The sequence below is a fragment of the Alligator mississippiensis genome, chromosome 3 (genome assembly GCF_030867095.1).
Source record: "Alligator mississippiensis isolate rAllMis1 chromosome 3, rAllMis1, whole genome shotgun sequence".
Lineage (NCBI taxonomy): Eukaryota > Metazoa > Chordata > Crocodylia > Alligatoridae > Alligator > Alligator mississippiensis.
The window spans coordinates 171,101,169-171,125,953 of NC_081826.1; the positions used below are offsets into that span (position 1 = coordinate 171,101,169).

Genomic DNA, 24,785 nt, shown 5'->3' on the forward strand with positions numbered 1-24,785 from the left:
GTGGTCTGCTGTTCTTACTGCTTGCCTTGCATTTTAAAATTATCCCTGCCCAGTGCCCTAAGGTTACGCTAAGATAAGAGGTTACTAAAGTTTACTAACTTTGCCGCAGTTCCCCTTTTCCTCTGCGCATGCGACAAAAGGTTTCGCTGCAGTTCTGCTTTTTGAGTGCGCATGCACTAACCCTGATAAGTCACACTAACCAATAACAAGTTAAGTGCAGCCTACAAGATAAGACGTAACAACTAGGAAATGGTAATGCTGCCAATAAACATCTAACACGTTAAAACTCTATGTTCAACGTAAGCTATAAAAATGTAATTCCGGGCCAGACTTGTCGTCGACTCTGATTTGAGCTCAGCTCCTGGGTCAAACTGTTTGCAAACAATAAATCTGAGATGGACCCAGCCTGTGTGTGTGTGTGTGACTCTCTCCTGGGGTGGATTGGACAAGCCTCCAGGGGCACGAAACTAGCCGTTTGGGCAACAATTTGGTGAGCCAGCCAGGAGCCCTTCTGGACCACTCCGGGGCCACGACGAGACCGGCAAAGGGGATTCGTGAAGTGGCGCCACCAGACCGCTCTTGGAGTCTGTCACGATCCCCGGGTACGTGAGTTGGGGCACCCGGAAGGTTAAAGGCTCTCCTTTGAATGAGTCACCCAGGCTGAGTGGGTCCGAAGAGACGGTGCCAGGGTGTTGACGGAGTAAGTATTCATTTGCCTTGTGTCATTTGGGTAGTTTGTTTTGTTGAGTGGTCTCTCGGGGAATTTGGAATTTTGGAACGTTCAGTATATAAGTCTGAACATTAGCCCCAGGGACTTTGTTTTGAGTGATTTTGTTTTAGTGTTCAGCAAATAGGTCTGAATTTTGATTGACACAATGGGTTCGGGTAGCTCCCGAGAAGAAAACTCCACAACCCCATCAGGATGCATGCTAAGAAACTTTAGTGAGTTCAAAGGAAATTACGGGGTAGAAATGTTAAAAGATAGATTAATTACTCTCTGTCAGTTGGAGTGGCCGGATGCCGGTTCTTTTGATGTGAATCTGGCTAAGGCAGTGTGGGGAAGGAGGTAGGTCTAACTGAATGAATGTGTGTCTGTGTATTTAAAACAAACAAACAAAAAAATGATGAGCCGCTGACCAGTTTCTGGGACTAAAAGCTGAGTCTAGCAGCCCCGATTCTGCCTAACAAGGTAGTGTCCAACGCAAGGGGGCTCAGCTGGAACCTCGTGACCCAGTGGACAGGTGTCTGAGTGATTTTGTCTTTCCCAAATCTGTTTTCCCAGTATCTTCTGTCAAGGGCAGGAGTGAAAGAATCCCTTTTGTGTTTCCCTCCCTCCTTCCACTGTATGAGCCGGTGTCACGTCAGTAGCCTTGAGTCTGGGCAGTAAGGACTGCGGGGCAAGGCACTGAGCAGCCCGGACATCCTAAATAAGCCTTTCCTGTGTCTTTCTGTGTGCTCAAAATCATGGTGACTGGATCCGAACCTTATTAAATACAGGTCAGTTTAAAACCTTACTGCCGGCTAGAATTTTGTCTGGTAAAGGATCCTATTTTTTGTATCTGAGAACATACGTTGTATTCGGGGAAAAACTGCTCAAAGCGCCCTCATCCGACAACACGTCGGGCTTGTCGTAAATTAACTAGGACACTGGGAGAAAGCCCCGGGTCCTCTTTAATTCTGATAGTGAGGGAAGATCTGACTCGAGGGTTAAGGTGCAGGGAGGAGGCTAAAATGCCACCGGACACAGACCAAACGGATCGGGAAGGGATAGCTTGCACAAGCCGTTCTAAAACACCTCCCCCATATGAGGAAAAGCTGCAAAAAAATGAGGGGGCAGCGGGTAAGCTTCTTTCAGAACTCGTAGAGATTGCGTATGAAGTTTATGGGAATCGTGATCAGGTGACAGAGAGGAGAGAGAAGAAGCCTGGGGCCGAAGCACAAATACTGGTGGGGGGGAATGGAAGGAGAAACCTGAGGGGGGGGGCAGAAGAAAGGAATACTGGAAGAGGGATTGCCCTAAGCTGAAGGACAAACAAAGGAAAGTCAGCGGGGGGGGCCGCCAGATAAGGGTGAACTCCTCGGGGGAAGGTTCAAGCTGAAGGGGCGAGATTTACTAACAAAGCTACAAGCTTCCGTGAAAGCCAAAGGAATTGAGAAAACAGGGCTCAAATTACCAAACAGCCCTCCGGGCAGCTGAGACTGTGTCAGAAGCCAAAGGAATTGAGATTTTAAAGAATGTTGATTCATGTATATGGGCAGATGGCACCTCCTTCAGGATTGGTATAAGACCTGAGAGCTGTAAACAAAAGAATTTAGTGGATCATTCTATGGTTTAAAAGATGCTTTCTTCTCTATTCTGCTACATGAAGATAGTCAGAAATTGTTTGCCTTTGAATGGGAGGACCCAGACACGTATCATAAGACTCAATTGTTATGGACAGTGTTACCCCAGGGATTTGTCTCATCCCCCCATAACTTTAAAACAGCATTAAAAAAGACCTGGAGCATTGAAAAGGAAGACACTCTGAGATGGCGTTGTTGCAGTATGTTGATGATTTATTGGTAATAAGTCCCGATGTGCAGATGGGAAAGAGAGCAACAGAATCCTTGCTGAATACCCTGAGAAAGAAAGGGTATAAGGTGTCACGGGAAAAGGCTCAAATTTGCCAGCCAACGGTCACCTTTTTGGGTTATGAGATTGAGGAGGGGGTTCGGGTAGAGATCGAATTCAAGCAATGCAGGATATGCCCACTCCCAAACCCCCCAAAGAGCTGCGAGCTTTCCTGGGACTAATCAGGTTTTGTAGACTGTGGATTCCTGATTATGGGGGAAAAGCCAAACCCCTATATGAGTCCCTCACAAAAGAGGGTCTCACAAATTGGAAATGGACTAAGGAAAACCAACATGCATTTGAGTTATTGAAAGCTGCCCTCTTGCAAACCCCAGCGCTGATGATTCCAAATGGGCGCAAGCCCTATAGACTGTATGTGCATGAGAATAAAGGGGTGGCCTCAGGGGTCTTAACTCAACCAGTAGGCCCAACTTGGAAGCCCGTGGGCTACTACTCCAAGGTCCTAGACCCGGTAGTGAAGGGATGGCCTGCATGTTTAAGGGCTGTCGCTGCCACAGCTACCCTTGTGGGGGAGGCTCAAAAGATTGTTATGGGAGCTGATATGGAAGTACATACCACATGGAGTTCCCCAAATCCTTGGAGGAGAGGGAGGAAAATTTTTAAACCCCTCCAGACAATCCAGATATGAAATCTTTCTCCTATCTAATCCAGGCCTTACCTTCAAGCACACCACTGCTTTAAATCCAGCGACCCTCCTGCCAGAACCGGGACCTCCGTGCCATGACTGCTTAGAGGTATTGACACAGACAGTATTAATTCAACCTGATTTAACAGATGACCCACTTGAGGACCCAGAGGAGGAATTCTTCGTAGATGGTTCGAGTAGTGTGATACATGGCATGCGGCATACGGGATGTGCTGTGGTAACTTTGGCTGAGACGGTGTAGAAAGAAAAGCTCCCGGCAAACTGGTCAGCACAGGCAGCGGAGCTCACTGCCCTGACCCGTGCATTGGTATTAGGAAAAGACAAAAGAGTAAAAGAGTGAACATTTTTACGGATTCGTGCTATGCCTTTGCCACTGTACATGCCCATGGGTCGTTATGAAAAGAACGTGGATTCATCACGGCCTCTGGATAAAAGATTGCAAATGGGCCACAGATTGTAATGCTATTGAAAGCCCTCCGCTACCGAAAGAGGTGGCCATGGTGCATGTTAAAGCCCATGGCAAGGCTGCAGACGAGCGCCAGAGAAGGGGAAATGCAAAGGCTGATGTAGCAGCCAAAGAGGCAGCACAAATGGGAGGAAGACCGTGGGCCCATTATCCCGGACAAGCTTGGCAGATTGACTTCGCTGAACTTCCAAAGTCTGGTCGTTACCGTTATCTGCTAGTATTGGTCGATCAACTAACTGGATGGGTGAAAGCGTACCCCACAAGAATGGCTACCGCATCCACAGTGACACGAGTACTACTCCACGAGATAATACCCTGATTTCTGTTGCCTGAGTCTATTGAGTCAGATCAAGGAAGTCATTTTGTGGGGAAAATAGTACAGGAAGTGTCCAAAGCTTTAGATATCACATGGAAACTCCATGCTCCATGGAGACCCCAGAGTTCAGGTCAGGTGGAGCGCATGAATAGAACGCTGAAAGCGATGTTAACAAAAATCTGTACTGAAACTCATTTGAAATGGCCGCAGGCACTCCCACTGGCTTTAACTCGTATTCGTAGCACACCACGTAGAGGGATTAAATTGTCACCTTTTGAATTAATGTTTGGTATGCCTCCCAGAGTCTTGCCAGCAGGGTAGAGGGAACAGATTACTGTAGATTTAGAAAAATCTGAAATTTGAGAACATGTTATCGCCTTGCAGTCTGTTTTGTCTTCCCTACACAGGTTTGCTGCACCCTTCCAGAGCCTCCCGCTTGATGCACCAATCCACAACTTCAAACCGGGTGACCAAGTTTTGGTACAGAAGTGGAAGAAGGATCCCCTTGCGGAAAGGTGGGAGGGACCCTACCAGGTGCTGCTGACTACACACACAGCTGTCCGCCTATCAAACAGCGATAAGTGGACCCATTGCTCGAGGATAAACCCTTTTCATCAGGAGGACACCAACTCCCAGGGTGTGGTCACTCCGGAAGCTGATAACACCCGGGAACAAAAAGCCAACAGGTGGAAAAGTGAACCTGCTGGAGATTTGAAGTTATGCTTGCAAAGATGTGGGCCCTAGTCTATTTGTTGGGACTCTTGTCCCTTTTAGGTATATCGAACCCAAAAGTTATGTCCACCTGTTATACTTATTCTCAGAACAAACTTGCAACCCTCAGTAAGGTTCAGTACAACTGCAAAACCGCTTAGCTCTTAATTACTTACTTGCAAGTGAAGGAGGGGTGTGCAGGAAGTTGAATTTATCAAATTGTTGTGTTGAAATTGATGATAATGGTGAATTGATAAAGGACCTAGCAAATGATATGGAAAAGGTAGCACATGTCCCAGTCCAGACATGGAATGGGTGGAACTTTGACTGGTTCACATCCTGGCTTCCTCAGCCTGGATGGTTGAAGGGTGTGTTGATGGCCTTATGCTTGTTAGTGTCAACCCTTTGCTTGCTTCCTTGTATGCCACCGTGCATCATGACCCTTCTGAGACGGACTGTTCAGTCAGTTGTTAACCATGAAATGCTTGTACACTATCAAAGATTGGCTATTGCTGACACTTATGAAAATTTTTAGAGTAAGAAAGCATCTGAGGGGGGAGTTATAGTAAAAATAGGTTAGACTCCATGATTTTGAAATAATGCTTGAGCAGCAACTATATGATAGAAGTGTCTTATGACCATCTTATGACCCTTGTGCAAGATCATAAGGTCTAACGACTTAGCTGTGGTCTGCTGTTCTTACTGCTTGCCTTGCATTTTAAAATTATCCCTGCCCAGTGCCCTAAGGTTACGCTAAGATAAGAGGTTACTAAAGTTTACTAACTTTGCCGCAGTTCCCCTTTTCCTCTGCGCATGCGACAAAAGGTTTCGCTGCAGTTCTGCTTTTTGAGTGCGCATGCACTAACCCTGATAAGTCACACTAACCAATAACAAGTTAAGTGCAGCCTACAAGATAAGACGTAACAACTAGGAAATGGTAATGCTGCCAATAAACATCTAACACGTTAAAACTCTATGTTCAACGTAAGCTATAAAAATGTAATTCCGGGCCAGACTTGTCATCGACTCTGATTTGAGCTCAGCTCCTGGGTCAAACTGTTTGCAAACAATAAATCTGAGATGGACCCAGCCTGTGTGTGTGTGTGTGACTCTCTCCTGGGGTGGATTGGACAAGCCTCCAGGGGCACGAAACTAGCCGTTTGGGCAACAATTTGGTGAGCCAGCCAGGAGCCCTTCTGGACCACTCCGGGGCCACGACGAGACCGGCAAAGGGGATTCGTGAAGTGGCGCCACCAGACCGCTCTTGGAGTCTGTCACGATCCCCGGGTACGTGAGTTGGGGCACCCGGAAGGTTAAAGGCTCTCCTTTGAATGAGTCACCCAGGCTGAGTGGGTCCGAAGAGACGGTGCCAGGGTGTTGACGGAGTAAGTATTCATTTGCCTTGTGTCATTTGGGTAGTTTGTTTTGTTGAGTGGTCTCTCGGGGAATTTGGAATTTTGGAACGTTCAGTATATAAGTCTGAACATTAGCCCCAGGGACTTTGTTTTGAGTGATTTTGTTTTAGTGTTCAGCAAATAGGTCTGAATTTTGATTGACACAATGGGTTCGGGTAGCTCCCGAGAAGAAAACTCCACAACCCCATCAGGATGCATGCTAAGAAACTTTAGTGAGTTCAAAGGAAATTACGGGGTAGAAATGTTAAAAGATAGATTAATTACTCTCTGTCAGTTGGAGTGGCCGGATGCCGGTTCTTTTGATGTGAATCTGGCTAAGGCAGTGTGGGGAAGGAGGTAGGTCTAACTGAATGAATGTGTGTCTGTGTATTTAAAACAAACAAACAAAAAAATGATGAGCCGCTGACCAGTTTCTGGGACTAAAAGCTGAGTCTAGCAGCCCCGATTCTGCCTAACAAGGTAGTGTCCAACGCAAGGGGGCTCAGCTGGAACCTCGTGACCCAGTGGACAGGTGTCTGAGTGATTTTGTCTTTCCCAAATCTGTTTTCCCAGTATCTTCTGTCAAGGGCAGGAGTGAAAGAATCCCTTTTGTGTTTCCCTCCCTCCTTCCACTGTATGAGCCGGTGTCACGTCAGTAGCCTTGAGTCTGGGCAGTAAGGACTGCGGGGCAAGGCACTGAGCAGCCCGGACATCCTAAATAAGCCTTTCCTGTGTCTTTCTGTGTGCTCAAAATCATGGTGACTGGATCCGAACCTTATTAAATACAGGTCAGTTTAAAACCTTACTGCCGGCTAGAATTTTGTCTGGTAAAGGATCCTATTTTTTGTATCTGAGAACATACGTTGTATTCGGGGAAAAACTGCTCAAAGCGCCCTCATCCGACAACACGTCGGGCTTGTCGTAAATTAACTAGGACACTGGGAGAAAGCCCCGGGTCCTCTTTAATTCTGATAGTGAGGGAAGATCTGACTCGAGGGTTAAGGTGCAGGGAGGAGGCTAAAATGCCACCGGACACAGACCAAACGGATCGGGAAGGGATAGCTTGCACAAGCCGTTCTAAAACACCTCCCCCATATGAGGAAAAGCTGCAAAAAAATGAGGGGGCAGCGGGTAAGCTTCTTTCAGAACTCGTAGAGATTGCGTATGAAGTTTATGGGAATCGTGATCAGGTGACAGAGAGGAGAGAGAAGAAGCCTGGGGCCGAAGCACAAATACTGGTGGGGGGGAATGGAAGGAGAAACCTGAGGGGGGGGGCAGAAGAAAGGAATACTGGAAGAGGGATTGCCCTAAGCTGAAGGACAAACAAAGGAAAGTCAGCGGGGGGGGCCGCCAGATAAGGGTGAACTCCTCGGGGGAAGGTTCAAGCTGAAGGGGCGAGATTTACTAACAAAGCTACAAGCTTCCGTGAAAGCCAAAGGAATTGAGAAAACAGGGCTCAAATTACCAAACAGCCCTCCGGGCAGCTGAGACTGTGTCAGAAGCCAAAGGAATTGAGATTTTAAAGAATGTTGATTCATGTATATGGGCAGATGGCACCTCCTTCAGGATTGGTATAAGACCTGAGAGCTGTAAACAAAAGAATTTAGTGGATCATTCTATGGTTTAAAAGATGCTTTCTTCTCTATTCTGCTACATGAAGATAGTCAGAAATTGTTTGCCTTTGAATGGGAGGACCCAGACACGTATCATAAGACTCAATTGTTATGGACAGTGTTACCCCAGGGATTTGTCTCATCCCCCCATAACTTTAAAACAGCATTAAAAAAGACCTGGAGCATTGAAAAGGAAGACACTCTGAGATGGCGTTGTTGCAGTATGTTGATGATTTATTGGTAATAAGTCCCGATGTGCAGATGGGAAAGAGAGCAACAGAATCCTTGCTGAATACCCTGAGAAAGAAAGGGTATAAGGTGTCACGGGAAAAGGCTCAAATTTGCCAGCCAACGGTCACCTTTTTGGGTTATGAGATTGAGGAGGGGGTTCGGGTAGAGATCGAATTCAAGCAATGCAGGATATGCCCACTCCCAAACCCCCCAAAGAGCTGCGAGCTTTCCTGGGACTAATCAGGTTTTGTAGACTGTGGATTCCTGATTATGGGGGAAAAGCCAAACCCCTATATGAGTCCCTCACAAAAGAGGGTCTCACAAATTGGAAATGGACTAAGGAAAACCAACATGCATTTGAGTTATTGAAAGCTGCCCTCTTGCAAACCCCAGCGCTGATGATTCCAAATGGGCGCAAGCCCTATAGACTGTATGTGCATGAGAATAAAGGGGTGGCCTCAGGGGTCTTAACTCAACCAGTAGGCCCAACTTGGAAGCCCGTGGGCTACTACTCCAAGGTCCTAGACCCGGTAGTGAAGGGATGGCCTGCATGTTTAAGGGCTGTCGCTGCCACAGCTACCCTTGTGGGGGAGGCTCAAAAGATTGTTATGGGAGCTGATATGGAAGTACATACCACATGGAGTTCCCCAAATCCTTGGAGGAGAGGGAGGAAAATTTTTAAACCCCTCCAGACAATCCAGATATGAAATCTTTCTCCTATCTAATCCAGGCCTTACCTTCAAGCACACCACTGCTTTAAATCCAGCGACCCTCCTGCCAGAACCGGGACCTCCGTGCCATGACTGCTTAGAGGTATTGACACAGACAGTATTAATTCAACCTGATTTAACAGATGACCCACTTGAGGACCCAGAGGAGGAATTCTTCGTAGATGGTTCGAGTAGTGTGATACATGGCATGCGGCATACGGGATGTGCTGTGGTAACTTTGGCTGAGACGGTGTAGAAAGAAAAGCTCCCGGCAAACTGGTCAGCACAGGCAGCGGAGCTCACTGCCCTGACCCGTGCATTGGTATTAGGAAAAGACAAAAGAGTAAAAGAGTGAACATTTTTACGGATTCGTGCTATGCCTTTGCCACTGTACATGCCCATGGGTCGTTATGAAAAGAACGTGGATTCATCACGGCCTCTGGATAAAAGATTGCAAATGGGCCACAGATTGTAATGCTATTGAAAGCCCTCCGCTACCGAAAGAGGTGGCCATGGTGCATGTTAAAGCCCATGGCAAGGCTGCAGACGAGCGCCAGAGAAGGGGAAATGCAAAGGCTGATGTAGCAGCCAAAGAGGCAGCACAAATGGGAGGAAGACCGTGGGCCCATTATCCCGGACAAGCTTGGCAGATTGACTTCGCTGAACTTCCAAAGTCTGGTCGTTACCGTTATCTGCTAGTATTGGTCGATCAACTAACTGGATGGGTGAAAGCGTACCCCACAAGAATGGCTACCGCATCCACAGTGACACGAGTACTACTCCACGAGATAATACCCTGATTTCTGTTGCCTGAGTCTATTGAGTCAGATCAAGGAAGTCATTTTGTGGGGAAAATAGTACAGGAAGTGTCCAAAGCTTTAGATATCACATGGAAACTCCATGCTCCATGGAGACCCCAGAGTTCAGGTCAGGTGGAGCGCATGAATAGAACGCTGAAAGCGATGTTAACAAAAATCTGTACTGAAACTCATTTGAAATGGCCGCAGGCACTCCCACTGGCTTTAACTCGTATTCGTAGCACACCACGTAGAGGGATTAAATTGTCACCTTTTGAATTAATGTTTGGTATGCCTCCCAGAGTCTTGCCAGCAGGGTAGAGGGAACAGATTACTGTAGATTTAGAAAAATCTGAAATTTGAGAACATGTTATCGCCTTGCAGTCTGTTTTGTCTTCCCTACACAGGTTTGCTGCACCCTTCCAGAGCCTCCCGCTTGATGCACCAATCCACAACTTCAAACCGGGTGACCAAGTTTTGGTACAGAAGTGGAAGAAGGATCCCCTTGCGGAAAGGTGGGAGGGACCCTACCAGGTGCTGCTGACTACACACACAGCTGTCCGCCTATCAAACAGCGATAAGTGGACCCATTGCTCGAGGATAAACCCTTTTCATCAGGAGGACACCAACTCCCAGGGTGTGGTCACTCCGGAAGCTGATAACACCCGGGAACAAAAAGCCAACAGGTGGAAAAGTGAACCTGCTGGAGATTTGAAGTTATGCTTGCAAAGATGTGGGCCCTAGTCTATTTGTTGGGACTCTTGTCCCTTTTAGGTATATCGAACCCAAAAGTTATGTCCACCTGTTATACTTATTCTCAGAACAAACTTGCAACCCTCAGTAAGGTTCAGTACAACTGCAAAACCGCTTAGCTCTTAATTACTTACTTGCAAGTGAAGGAGGGGTGTGCAGGAAGTTGAATTTATCAAATTGTTGTGTTGAAATTGATGATAATGGTGAATTGATAAAGGACCTAGCAAATGATATGGAAAAGGTAGCACATGTCCCAGTCCAGACATGGAATGGGTGGAACTTTGACTGGTTCACATCCTGGCTTCCTCAGCCTGGATGGTTGAAGGGTGTGTTGATGGCCTTATGCTTGTTAGTGTCAACCCTTTGCTTGCTTCCTTGTATGCCACCGTGCATCATGACCCTTCTGAGACGGACTGTTCAGTCAGTTGTTAACCATGAAATGCTTGTACACTATCAAAGATTGGCTATTGCTGACACTTATGAAAATTTTTAGAGTAAGAAAGCATCTGAGGGGGGAGTTATAGTAAAAATAGGTTAGACTCCATGATTTTGAAATAATGCTTGAGCAGCAACTATATGATAGAAGTGTCTTATGACCATCTTATGACCCTTGTGCAAGATCATAAGGTCTAACGACTTAGCTGTGGTCTGCTGTTCTTACTGCTTGCCTTGCATTTTAAAATTATCCCTGCCCAGTGCCCTAAGGTTACGCTAAGATAAGAGGTTACTAAAGTTTACTAACTTTGCCGCAGTTCCCCTTTTCCTCTGCGCATGCGACAAAAGGTTTTGCTGCAGTTCTGCTTTTTGAGTGCGCATGCACTAACCCTGATAAGTCACACTAACCAATAACAAGTTAAGTGCAGCCTACAAGATAAGACGTAACAACTAGGAAATGGTAATGCTGCCAATAAACATCTAACACGTTAAAACTCTATGTTCAACGTAAGCTATAAAAATGTAATTCCGGGCCAGACTTGTCGTCGACTCTGATTTGAGCTCAGCTCCTGGGTCAAACTGTTTGCAAACAATAAATCTGAGATGGACCCAGCCTGTGTGTGTGTGTGTGACTCTCTCCTGGGGTGGATTGGACAAGCCTCCAGGGGCACGAAACTAGCCGTTTGGGCAACAGAGCCATTCTGTGTTCCTGGTAGGACATGTCCTTAGTAACAATACCATCAGCTAGGCACTGGGGAATGAGAAATACCAGAAGCACCTTTTTGTAGGGCTTAGGGTGTCAGAAACTTTGGGGAAAAAACGATGGAGCAGGCATCTAACTGTATATTTTGTGGTGTCCGTTATCATGCTCTCTGAACACTGCATAGACAAGGGTACATTTGGAACTCTTTCAAAAAGGGAATGTTCTGAAAGGGCAACAGCTGTTATATTCTGATAGTTATGTGTAAATGAGCTAAGAACAATTCAAATGTAGTAAAACTGCTTCAGCTCCAAGCCTGGAGAAGCAAAGAAAATAAGCAAAGGCTGCATTAAAAAAGGGCTGCTCTCTTGCCCTGCTACAAAACAGGGTTGGCTGAGGTGGCAGAGGGAGGCTTGGACACTGTGGAGGGAATCTCAGGAGAGGTAGCAGAGGAATGCATAGTGCAGGGTAGGTTGGTACATCTATTCTGAGGTTTAGCAAATGTGACTGGCTTCACTACAGCACTGTCTGGCATGGGCCACAAGTCATATAGTCATGCTCTGAAAGTCACTATGTAGAGGGCATATAGCAAGGAATTAAAGGCACACAGCCCCCAAGACTCTGAGTTAGCTACATAGGCTCCATTTACACTAATTGCAGAAAGTTAGATGACTAAGAACGACCCTAAAAATCCTCATGCTGACTAAGGAGTGCAGCTTTCAGAGTAGCCTCTCTGTGATGAAGGGTTGTTGTTCTAAAGGTATTTAAGCACCTACATCAGGTCCCAAATGCTCAGCTCCCCACAAGAGCTAAGAATTTTTTCTGTTTGTGTGTTGGTTCTAAGCTCAGCTGTGAGATTTTCCTGAAAAATCATCATTCTCCGACTCCGTGGGAGGCTACTTTTCTCCTTCATTAGGATATTTGGATAACATGCTGGGTCAGCACATATGAGCCATTCCCTGCTAGCAGCAGAGGGTGGCAGGAGAAGACAGGTCCATTATAAATCAGGCAAACAAATACACAGAGTCCCTAAAATACAGGCATGTTTTGATTAGGCCCCCTGTTGTCTAATTAAGTTTCGCTGTTGTGGAAGTGTCTGCTTAATTTACCAAGATGCTTCATGAATCACTTTTTACCTAGTCATCCTCTGGCAAACCCTATCCTAAATCCACCTCTTCCCCCCCGGTCAAAAAAACATTAGGTTTCTTGCCATCTTTCAGCTCCTTTTTTGTGTCCAGGCAACAGAGTAGCCAGCTGGGGAACTGAAGGAATTATTTGGCTCATCAACTGTTATCACATTCATGATATCTTTGCAACCATCCATAACACATAGCTCAACACCTTACAGAACCAAAACAATTGACATTCAGTGCTGCTTTCTCAATTAAATTTTAATTGGCCTATCTTAAGTGCTTTTATGGACCCTATCACCAGAATACCTGAGCATCTCACAATCCATTTATCCTTATAGTACCTCTGGGATTATTATCCCCATTGAACAGCTAGGAAACAGAGACTAAAGACTTGATTGAATAAAATGCTTGTACAGAACCTACAAATTATGCATAGTGATCAGTCTGCTGAGGCACCTACATCTCCCCACACATTGTATGAGGAGCTTTACTACTAAACTCTGGAGGCCAGATGCCTAGAAGTTAGGCATTACGGCACCTAAGTAAGGCACTTAGATTAGGCACCCACAGTAATTTTAGGTGGCTCCTGGAACTCTTAATCCCTGGATTTTCTGCACATTGACACCTTAAAGTTGTTTTAAGCACTTGTTATGCTGCTCAAAATTATGCCACTCCAAGCAGGATTATCCGCACTGCCCAGCTCCTGTTCTGTTAAGGTATGGCCATTCCCCACAGTTGTGCTACTCAAGTTGAAGTCCTCCAGTATCCCAGGATGCAGTGGCCCCTCCCCAACTCCCTTGTTCTGTGTGGAAAAACTTTCTAGTCTCTGAACAATCCTGCCAAGGAGGCAGTTCTGAGACCAAGCCAATTCCCCCTTTCACTTCCAGGGGTGTGACCTTTTCACCCAGCAGGGTGCAAACAGCATGCAGAGCACATGCCACCTAGCAAGTATAAACTTTTCCTCTATCAACCTCCAAATCACTCAGCCAGTATGACCGAAAAGATATTCCCTCTAGACCCTATCAGGCAGGCATCTAATTGGAGCTGCGGTGAGGTGCTAGCCCTTACTGCAATATGGGTAAAAGAGAAGACTATTGTGAAGGGAACTCAAGGAAACTGGTAGAATCAGATTGTTTATGAGAGGACTGTGGGGCAGCTGCTGGCATGGGGGCATTAGCAAGATGGGCTTCAGGTCAGGACCAAGATAAAGGTCCTGAGATTCCTCTACTGAGGGGAAAGGATGATAATAGTGTGTCTGGGTCAGCAAGGACCCTGATTGCCTTCCACAAAGAGCATGAAGACATCCTTCAGAGGGATCTCACATGGCTCCTCACCATATATCCAGTGCATGGTCTTAGGGCTGGTCTGCTGTGACCAGTAAGAGGAGGACAGCAGTGAGGCAGCCTCCTCCCAGTAGTAACCTGCTGCCCCCCAAAAAGGTTCCAAGGACCTGATGTCCTCTGTGATCCTCTTCCTGAGCCCCATCACCAAACCTGGAACTCGGGAAACCCTAGAGGTGGACTTAAGACAAGATTGTGGCAGCTCAGATGACAGACATTCAGCCCCCTGCAGGAAACCTCTCTGGTAACTCGAGGTTTGGGTGGGGGGAGAGGATGGCTGGTGTTGCACTGCTTTGAAGGGTAATAGATAGGTGCTTGGGTGGAAAGGGGGGTCTTATCTTGAGGTGTCTCTGGGCCCTAGTTTAGGGATTAGACCCCTTTGCATGCTGGGCTAGCTAGGAGCTGGGATTACAGGCAATGCTCATTGATTGTCCCCACAGCATGTGACCAGGAGAGTGAAGATTTGTGCTATGCACCATGCATGACTAGTGTCAGTCAGTGGCACATGCACACACTCTATTGCCAACCTGCTAGGCCTACTCAAACGTAAAAGATTTCATTCATGGGCCAACCCTACCCCCACACACTATCCCCTGGCCACAGTCCAATACGACTGAACACCCCAACACAGCAAGCCCTTCCTGTGGACCCTGCCCTGCTCTGGCCCCCAAGCTTGTTCAACCTGAATCCCACCCTGCTTCCCCCTCCAGTCCGTGCCCTGTGACCTGGCTGGCCAACCTTCAAGCCACCTGGAGTAGCATGGGAAATTGTCAATTAACCACTGGTAACTGTGGGTCATTGAAGCTAATGAAACTGCCTGCTGGCTCAGAGTGTAAGTGCAGAGCTTTGCCAAGCCTGGCTGGGCCTGGGGCCTGTCTGGGACTGACACCACTCTCCCCTGCTCCCTGGGCCTGGGCAGGGTGGGTCAGGATGGTTTGGCACTGGCCAGGAAAAGTGCCCTCATTGGCCGGGGTGGGGGGAAGGAAAAAGCTGCCTCTTCAGTCCCTGGCCTGCTCCACTGAACAACCGAGAATAGAAGAGCCCAGTCCAGCCCTCAGACTTATTTCTCCCAGCACTCCTGGCACCTGTTCTGGACTAGTCCATGCCCTGCAACCTGCTGGCCAACCTTCAGGCCATGTGGGAAATTTTCAATTAGCTTCTGTTAACTGCAGGCCATTCAAATTGATAAAGCTGCCTGCTAGCTCAAGAGTGCAGGGCTTTGCCAAACCTGGCTAGGTCTGGGGATGTCTGGGGTCAGACAGTGCTCTCCCCTGCTCCCTTGGTGCTAGCGGGGACAGGTCCTCCTACCAGCCCTTCCCAAACTGGGCAGCTCAGAGAGAAAAGCCCTGGCCTCAGGCTCTCCCCCACTCCCCAGAGCTCAAAGATTGTCAGGCAGTGGCCACTCACTGGGATAGGCCTGGTTTAATATACAATTCAGTATGATGGGGTCCTCTGGAATAAAGATCAAAAGATATCTTCAAAGCCTTGCTTTGCTGTCTCTCTCTTGCTGGTCTGGGATTGGGAGATATGGGACCAGGTGGGCAGAAACCAGGTTGGCCAGAGAGCCCCCAGACCTAGCCAGGCTCTAGCAAGCCCCACACTTTAGGTGGGGGGGGAAAAAGGTTGGGGACCTGGTCAGCTCCTCATGAGCTAGAGCTTCCTTCCTAGGGCAGGAGCAAGGGCAGGGGCAGTAGCTCCCCCAAAAGTGCCTTTCCTCGCTGCTCCCTGCCTCCCCTGGAAACATGACCAGCACCCCCTAACCCTAATCCCAATTCATCAAAACCAGAAACCTTCTTTACTTCCTCTTTATTTCTTTTTAAATTCTTTTCTCTTAGTATTTTTAATTTTATCCTTAACAGTGAGTGACTTGTTTCATTTGTCAGGTGGGGGACAGGCAGAGAAGATTTTAGACTAAGGGTTTGACTGTTCCAAACTCCAAGCTAGTACTAATAACAATCAACATTTGAGCAGCTCAGTGTCAGGTGTAACAAGGTCATAAGTATCCACAAACCAGGGGGGCATTCTCCTTCATTCATGTGTGTCAGATCAGGTCACTTAGATCATTCCTGCCTTTATCCATTGGCTTAAGGTAATAAAACTTCCTTGTAATGCAAATAAGATGGCACTGGTCTCCTTTAAGCATGAGAAATGCTCTAGGAAATGAGCCACCCCATATACTGCTTTGTTAGTCCTTGATGGAAATGTCTTATGAGTTCATTATTGGAATCCTGATAACACTTGGTTATAGGCAAACACATTTGGCTGAAGATTGTATTGTACTACTCTAACTAGCGAGAGGTTGCTGAACTTATATGTATTGCATTTTAAAGAGAGGCAATTAAGAAGCCAATTATGTGCAGTGAATAATAGTATAGGATCAACAACTTAAACGAAAAAAGCCTGGCTTTTTGTGTGCAGGTTGGGGCTTTTTTCTGTGATGTCAGGGAGATGGACATAGCTTAAACACAACATGGTGAGACAAATTCATTATGGGTTCTGATGAATCTCAAAAGCAACAGCAAGGTTCTCTACTTTCACGCAGCACTATTAATTGGATTCAACTGAAAGCTTCTGGCTAGATAATATTAAGTAGTGCTGAAGTGTGTTCCTTCTAGTGGGATTTACTACTGCATTTGTCTTAATAATTAATGTAAAAACCCTACAGAAGAATGATCTTTTATTAAGACTAACCATAAGGAATCTGGGAATTCCTTCAACAGTGGTACATTAATTTCATTAAAAAAATGGACAAGAAATATTTTCAAATAAAATCTGTTTCTTCTATCACAATAAATAATGCTTTCTTTTTTTTTCAGTGTAAAGAAATTTGTCTCAAAAGAAAAAAAAAGATATACACATTAGCTTTAGATTATTCTTGATGGGAAAATAAATGCATTCAACATAGCAGTAACTTAAAACATAGAACTGACTGCCAATAATAGTTTAATAGCTATAAGGTTACATTACTTTGTGTCCTGAAAACTATTAACTGCACTTTTTAATTAACTATTCAACGGAGAGAAAATGGTGTTAATGCAGTGTAAAAAGTACACAATATATATCGGCAAATGCCAAAGTTCATTCTCTAAGAGCAACAACAATGAGGCTATTTTGTTCATCCTCTGTTTTATGGAATAAAACATGGTTTCCCTAGGTTTTTGATGGTGTCCAGGGTATACTCCTCTGGATTCAGATGTTTCCAGATGTCTAGGAAACTAGAGATGGCACAGTAATTAAGTGTGTGCGTGTCAATAATGCCCTTGAGGTAGGGCCACATCTACTCTCTACCTGTGACCTTCTGCCTACATCTGGCAACCGTACCAAAAAGAAATTGATCACGTCACATTGTAGCCTACTCCATAGCAGCCCAAAACTTGTACCTGTCTTCCTTCCACACATAAATGACCTTTCTCTCACTTCCTATCCCTATCTCTGCCTTTCCTATCCCTCCCTTCCCCTTCAGGAATTCCCTCCAGTCTTCTCGCACTGGCTATGTTTGGTTCCCTCTTTCCATCCTTTCTGGGTCCCTGGTTTTATCTCTTTGCCTTTCTAGGTGCTTCATTGATCTCCCGCTGTGCTAACCCCATCCCTGATACACTCATCATCAGACTTTCTCTCATGCTTGTCTGTTATTTCCTTGTCTGTTATTTCCTTGTGTCACTCCATTGCCCCTACTCTGGTGGCCCACTCTGAGTCTTCTGGTATAAGTGATAGAAGACAAGGGGTGCCAGGTATGCTCTAAGCACATGTACAAGATTTTCCTGTCCTGGTGAGAGCGCCATTCCTCCCCACACACGTACACATGCCTAGTCTAATAGTACTGCTTCATTACTTCTGGGGCTCTGACTTGAGCTAGGCGTCCAAGCTGTTCATGAGTATGCTGTTGTTCATTCTATGCTGTGGCATTCATAAAGACTTAAGAGTCTTTACAAATGTCAACCAAGCTTTGGTTACCATGAAGTAACAGCCAGCTGGGTTTCCTGTGCATTGGCCTCCCTACAGTAACTGGCCTTGTAATTTACACTCTGATAAATGAAGACTAACTTGCAGTAATTTAACCCTCAATGGAAGAAGACAAAGCTATGCTCTTACAAGGTACAAGCATTCACATGGGCTGTTACTACAGAGCATCTAATGGACTTAAGGGCACATAAGGTTAACAAGGTTTTGAAAATGTCAGTAGCACCAAAATAGTAGACCTAGGCACCTAATTAGTTTGAGGAATCTCCTTGCCTTAAAAGGAGAATCACTGATATCACCACTGCAATCCCTGCCTGCAGTTCTTTGAAAGACCAAGGCCTAAGACAGTGGTGCTCAACCTTTGGGCCCTGTGGGCCAAATAAGTTGTGTGGGGCTAGTTTGTGGGCTGGACTGGACCCTGTGCCCCAGGATTGGGCCTTCATGTCTGGATCTGGATCATAATCCCCCTGCCTAGCCCCACATGCTGGGCTTAGGACCCAAGACCCTGAGCTGCCTCCATTGCTCAACTCCTCCTGGATTAGTCTAGCAGCTATCTCCCAGCTTCTTCCTCATTGATCCTTCCATTCCACTCCCAGGGACTGGGAATGGAATGAAATGGGCTTCTTTCCAACTGGTCCCTCATCTGGGGAAAGCATGAGGAATCTTTCCCACTTGGGGATGAGAGGAGTGAAATAGCCATTGCTCCCCATACCTTCCTAACCTGGGTCATTCTGGTTCACAGTTTTGAAAGGTAGCTGATCACTAGCCTAGTAGAGACTTGAGTCCTATGCTTTCCTCAGGCTGAAGGGAAGCTCACAACTTCCTGACAAGTGCTCTAAACACCAGTGTGTGGGCTAATCTGAAGGGAGGAGAGAGCTTAATCCATCTTGTTGAAACCATGACACTGGCCAGAAGGGAGGGCAAAATTTATGGGGTCAGCAAGGGAGTCTGATTGTCTTGACTCGTGGTTTGGCCTCTCAACTAACCATGAGGTGACTTGAATTCTGGTTTCTGCTCTCCATATTATTTCTGGGTTTTTTTCCACCAACACCTATTTAATTTAAAATACATTAACAGGCCCCAAACTCACATCTCTCCTCCTCAGCTGAGTGCTTGAATCAATGGGCTGTGCTGGACCAGTCTCTCTGCTGGGCAGTTTCAAATCTCTAAAGCCAGTGTTCACAGGGAATCCCCACCCCATACCCCATGAATAGACTCTTACAAAGCCTTCTTTAGCATTCCTTCCTATATTCAAGCCACCTTAAAGAAATCTCTAAAATCTTTCTAGAAAGTAGCACAATATCAGTAGTACGTAATGGTGTTTGGCCTGTGCATTGCCCCAGGAATATTTACCACAGTCGTGGGATGAGTTATTCATTTCCTGAGGTCTCTGGGAGTAGAAGTGCTTATTTACTTGGATGATATCTTGATTGCAGCAGAGTCAGAAGAGCGCCGAAAACTGCCTATCTGTGCCACAGTCCATCTGTTAAGGGCCCTAAGGGTTCTATTAAATATAGAAAAATCTATATTAAACCTTTTTTTCCAGCTTGGACTTGCTAGGATGCTCAGTGGATGCCTGAATGTTCAGTCCTCCAAAAGGGAATCCATTAAAAATGTATATCTGTCTGGTTTATCACTCTCAGGTATTTAGCAAGGTTTCTAGGGTTGTCAGAAGGCCTGTTTCCTGCTGTCCTTTTACCCTATCTGAATTGCAGGGACATCCAGAAAAACTTACTGAATGAAAGAAAAGTGGTAAACAATAAGGAAGCAGCAAGTACATTTTCATCCTGGGCCTTTTTCTTATACTTATGGAGGGAACCATAGTACTTTTAGAACCTCTTTCCTTTACAGGCCTGCCTAATTCCATGGAATCTGGAGTCACCTGCCTCCCAGGTGAGGCTATGGTAGTTTGCTTACCTATCTGAGACTGAAAGGTTTATGGAACCTGCTGAAGTCCCTCTGAGAGCCTGTCTTCATGCAAAAGCTGCATCCATGTGTTGTAGTGTGGCACCAGTTTAGTTGAACTGATGCAACTTTATGTGTAGATACTATTTTAGCAGCTTAAAGCTCACTTATTTTGATTTAGCATATACCATGTAAGATTGGCCATACAGGAAACTACATTTATCTAAATTAATCAATGCAACACCACACTTTAAATTAAGCTAGTACAACCGAAGTGCATAGTGAGGAACTTGGTATAAGCAGAGTTCAATCTGGAAACCAGGTTCTACCAGGTATGAACAGCTGCAAACCCTAGAGGAAAGAAAACACAATGTGTGTTAATTGCCTCTGGCTGGAAAAATTAAAGCCCACTTAGATTACTTTTCTCTGATTCTGGTCATGCAGGACACAGGGTATGTATTTCTTGCTACTCAGTGAAATATACTGGAGTTCATGGGCACGTCTATTCCCACTAGATAGCTGAGTTATAAAGAGGTAGAATCCTATCTTTTAGTTCTGAAAAAGGGGCTGGGTTTCTGTTTTCACAGGTAAACATAAGAAAAGTGTCTTTGTATCTGTAGACCTGATTTTTCAGACTGACACCCCTGAAATCTCCAGAGTTGCAACATTGTAAAAGTTGGCACATAAAAAACAGTTGGACTGTATATCTGGGGTCTTTCTGGCTGAATTTCTGGCTCCACTCAATAATAGGAAGTTTTGCTAATGATTCCATAGAGATCTACATTTCACCCTCAGTTTTCTATCTTCCAAGATAGTTTATATTGTACAGCGTCAGTCCATTATTCACTATATATCCACATGTGCTTAGTGGCTTGGTTGCTTTGCAATTATGCAGAGGCAAAGAGAAGGGCACAGAGATGATGTCTTTCAAAATATTTGCTGAATATCTAGCTTAACAATGGGAATGGAAGCTAAAAGTATATCCCTGGAACTTCTGAGATGTTGTTACTTTGGATGATATGTATCACAGCCTCAAGGCATGGATTGTTTATTCATGGCTTTCCAAAATCTTCCTTTGATTTCTGTGGACACTATTTCAGTTCCTTGATATTACTAATATGGGAAATATATTTTTCTTTCTTAAATGCTCCCATTAGAGAGAACTATCATTGTCATTTAAGTGTTAATACATTGATATCATTTACAGGAACAGCCCTTCATTCATACATGTGTATATTCAGGATAAGGATTAAGGTTGCATGTGTTTGGTGAATGGTCTGTCCTCCTTCAGAGTAATATGCACTAAATTAAGCTACCTAATTCTGAAAATTAGCTACTGATTGAAAATTAGTAACAGATAGTAGGACATGCCCTTAGGTTCTTGCACTTGGGGATTTGCAGGATAACTAACCTGCAAATATATGCCTGCTTAACTTTAAATATAAGTTACTGTGGAAGAGTTTTTCACATACGAGTAGTCCAGACCATGAGTACATGTATGCAGGCCTGGAGCCTAAAATTTGAACACAGCAGGTGAGTGACAGTGCTACTTGTGTTTCCTGTGAAAGACAGAATGGAAAAGTGATTTGCCTCATGTTTTGTTTGATATTATAACTGGGTGGCCTGTCCTTTAAGAGCCAGGATGCCTGGTGTCAGCAGGCCATGTGCAATTAATTATCAGACCCAGCTGGGAAGCAGCCAGGATTTCCCTATGAAGCTGGTAGGGAAGCTACTGAAGAAACCTAAATAGGGAAGGTGTTTCTAGGAATGGTTAGTTCATGGTATAGTAAGAGGATTGTTTTGTTTAGTGTCTTGCTCTGGCTTTAAGGTGTGTGAAGTATGGCAGGGAGTCCTTTGTGGGATGGGAAATAGGTCAGCTGCCTCACTGTAAGGAGAAATGCATTTAAAATGTGTAGGGTGTGTGGAGAAACATCTTTCAATGATGAATTAGTACTATAGGTCTGGCTCTAGTCTGATCTAAATTGGAGTAGCTCCATAGAAGCCAGCAGAGCTAAATGAGCTTATGCCAATAAGGATCTGACCCCAAAGCCTTAGAGAGTAGTTGAAAGAAGAGTTCAGAATCTCTTTACAAGCATGTGCCTAAAGAATCATTAAAAGCTATCAGAGTGTTCTACTAATCCTGCAGTGCTGTAGAAGCATTGAACCAAGGTGCCTCAAAGGTTTGACCTTTTAATTCTGAAAGAGTTACTGAACATGTGCTTGGTGGATGATTCTTTTAAAATGTTAGTGCCTCATTCATTTCTATGTGAAATGTGGGAAACGTGACTGGCTTCTTTAGAGGGGCCAAAAAGACAGGGATAATAATAAGAGGAAGGGACATGTTGCTGTCAGGTTCAGACCATGTAGGTCAAGTTTCAGTGAATTTTATGGCTGTGTCAGACTCGTAAACCCCCTGAAAATGGGAGTTTGTAATAGAAATGCTGACACCACCTTACCTCTAATGGCAGAAATGTGCTGCTATAATTTTCTTTGCTAGTTAATCTCCTGGTACAATAACCTATGCTGCTCTGGGGAATTCTAAATCTCTATAGAGATGGGTGGGAGAGAGAGTGTATTCTTACGTGGGTATAAAAAGGGACAAGAATGCCAATTCAAAGGTGATTTTTGTGGAATTTTTGGAGTGTATTAAGCTTTCATATGCTGTATTGTTCTTAATTCTTTGCTCCCTGTGTGCACGTAGAGTTATATCACTATACTAGGTAAAAACGTGGTTCTCTATCCTTCTTCCTCCTAATTTTTGTTCTTGTCATGTACCTCTTGGATTCCAAGGTCACCCAAGCTAAGCTCTTCCCACGTAGAGCTGGTTTCTGACTGATACAATGCCTTACTCTTCTTTCTAGCAGATCCTCATGCAGGCATCCATAATTCTCTTTATTGTTCATTTGGAATGCAACTTTCTTATCTCTGCAGAGCAAAAAGGGCTAGTCTCTCTCTATAGAAATTTACAGAGCAGCAGCACCATCTCCTGGATTACTGAATCATTGTTTCCCCTTGCAGTAGCAGCCAAACTACTACTGCCTTTGCTGCTATCTGCGGTGTATTTTTTGCTACTATGAAGAATGAAATGCTTGCATCATTGTAGCATATCTTTCTGACTTGTTAGTGACTTAAGGCTATTTTCTGTCCTAAGATGTAAATGCATAGTTCCTGCTGACTTCAGTAAGAGCTGCCACTAAGTATCTCAGGGCAGAATTGGGTTTTAGAAAACACAAGATAATCTGAAATGGTTTCCCTTTGCTAGAGGATTTGCAGCCCTTGAGACAAGATGCGGTACCAGGTCTCACCTTGTTCTTTCCTACCTTGTTATCATTACCTACTGCCTTCACCACCTACAGTAGTATCTTTCCAACTTGTTTTCCTGTCTCTCTTTCTTATTCTTCTCTCTCACTTGCTGCTATTTTGTTGTCTTATCCCCCTCCAAAGTTCACCACTCCTCATTTCATGTTTCCCTCCTGTCTCTCTTTCCCTTTTCCTTGCCTCTTATTTTGCCAGTCTCTTCCCTTCAGCCACATTCTTTCCTTTTCCACTCTCCCTGAGAGATGGAGGGACAAGGCCATTAGTTGTACCCCCTCTAGTCTTACTGCTGATCACTTTGAGCTAGTGCAGTCACATGCATATCTAGCTGTGTACTCTCTCTGTCTCTGCTGCTCTCCTTTTCTCCTTCTGCCACTAGTACACTCTAAACAGGCTTGATTGTTATTAGTAGATTTAGATTCTTTTTTAAGTCTGCACCCTACACATACCATGCAGAGACAGCCTTGCTCTTTGCCACCTTTATATTTAAGGTGAAGTAGCCTTTTGGCTTCATGATTAAGGAAGTCAAAAGAAAGCAATTTCTGGGAGTGGCAGCATCACTGAATTGCTTGTTTGTTCCTTTATTATATTTAAAGGCCTGTTGTGTCTTCATATTTAATATTGATGTGTGGCTTCTTGGCTGGAATAGGGCCTATGTGTATACCAGGGAATCATTCATGGCACCAAAACATATGCCTGGCTTCTGCTTGTACTGTGCAAGAAAAAAGTCTTCCAACAAATGATGAGATTTCCTGCATGCAGAAAAATGAATAATTCTTGCAAAGCACCAAAAGAAACCCAAATAATGGACACCTGCTCATCTGTAAAAATACCACAAAGCAGAAACAACTACTTGGGCTTCAGTTGGCTGTTCAACTAGTCTGTATTAATGAAGGATCTCAGAGAAAAGCAAAAAAGCTTTGAATGGGTAGGCTCTGCTGAATGTGTATGTGCCCAAAGTAGTGTTCAGCTTGTACAGCATTTGGATCATGCAGTAAAGGAACAGTATGGCTTCTCTTATGTTCTTCTATAAAACATGAATCTATTTGGGTTTCTCAGTAAGCTTAACCAAAGATCTCCTGAACAACAGGACAAAAACTTTTTGTACAGCTTCTTAATTTCTCTAGCCCTCCAAGAACATGATAAAATATCTCTGCAGCTGTGTTGTGGTTTTCTTTCTTTATCCCTTCCTTCTATCATTTGAAGTGAATGAGGTATGTATGGGTCTGATTTTTTTTTAAATAAATAAATAATTTGTTTAACAATGTCCACATGCTGAGGAAAACCTGTGCTACTTGTTTATAACATAATCCACTCCTCCCAAAATAATCTGGTACAATCACAGTTGTGCCACAAAGCCCACTTGCCCTTCTTCTGTACCCTTGGCCCAATTTCTCTAGGAACTGCAAATGTTGTGATGTCAAAGTGAACTTGCATTCTTTGACTGGGTTCCAGAAATGACCCAATTAATTTCCCCAGCCCTAATACTGGATTGCTAGCAGATTGGAAAATCTGGTTGAATTGTTTGCCCAGATATGGACGTATATTCTGGCTAAAAAATGAAGCCCAACCTCAACTCTTTATCTACTTCTCCCTGGCTGTTCCTCTCTCTTGTGCTCTGTCTTCTTTCATGAGCTAGGTGAATCCTACAGCTGTACTTTAAACTCTTACGCTTTCCCTTTGTAGTTGCTGGGATAAGAAGGATCCAATGTTAGCAAGGCTAGAAGC

General features: G+C 44.9%; 1 long non-coding RNA gene across 1 annotated transcript; it reads left to right on the plus strand.

Annotated features, from left to right (window-relative positions):
- Positions 1 to 2,011: 2,011 nt before the first annotated feature.
- Positions 2,012 to 11,317, plus strand: LOC132249464 (uncharacterized). The gene is made up of 2 exons (XR_009460937.1): positions 2,012 to 6,953; positions 9,924 to 11,317. It is a non-coding gene; the product is annotated as an uncharacterized LOC132249464 (long non-coding RNA).
- The last annotated feature ends 13,468 nt before the right edge of the window (positions 11,318 to 24,785 follow it).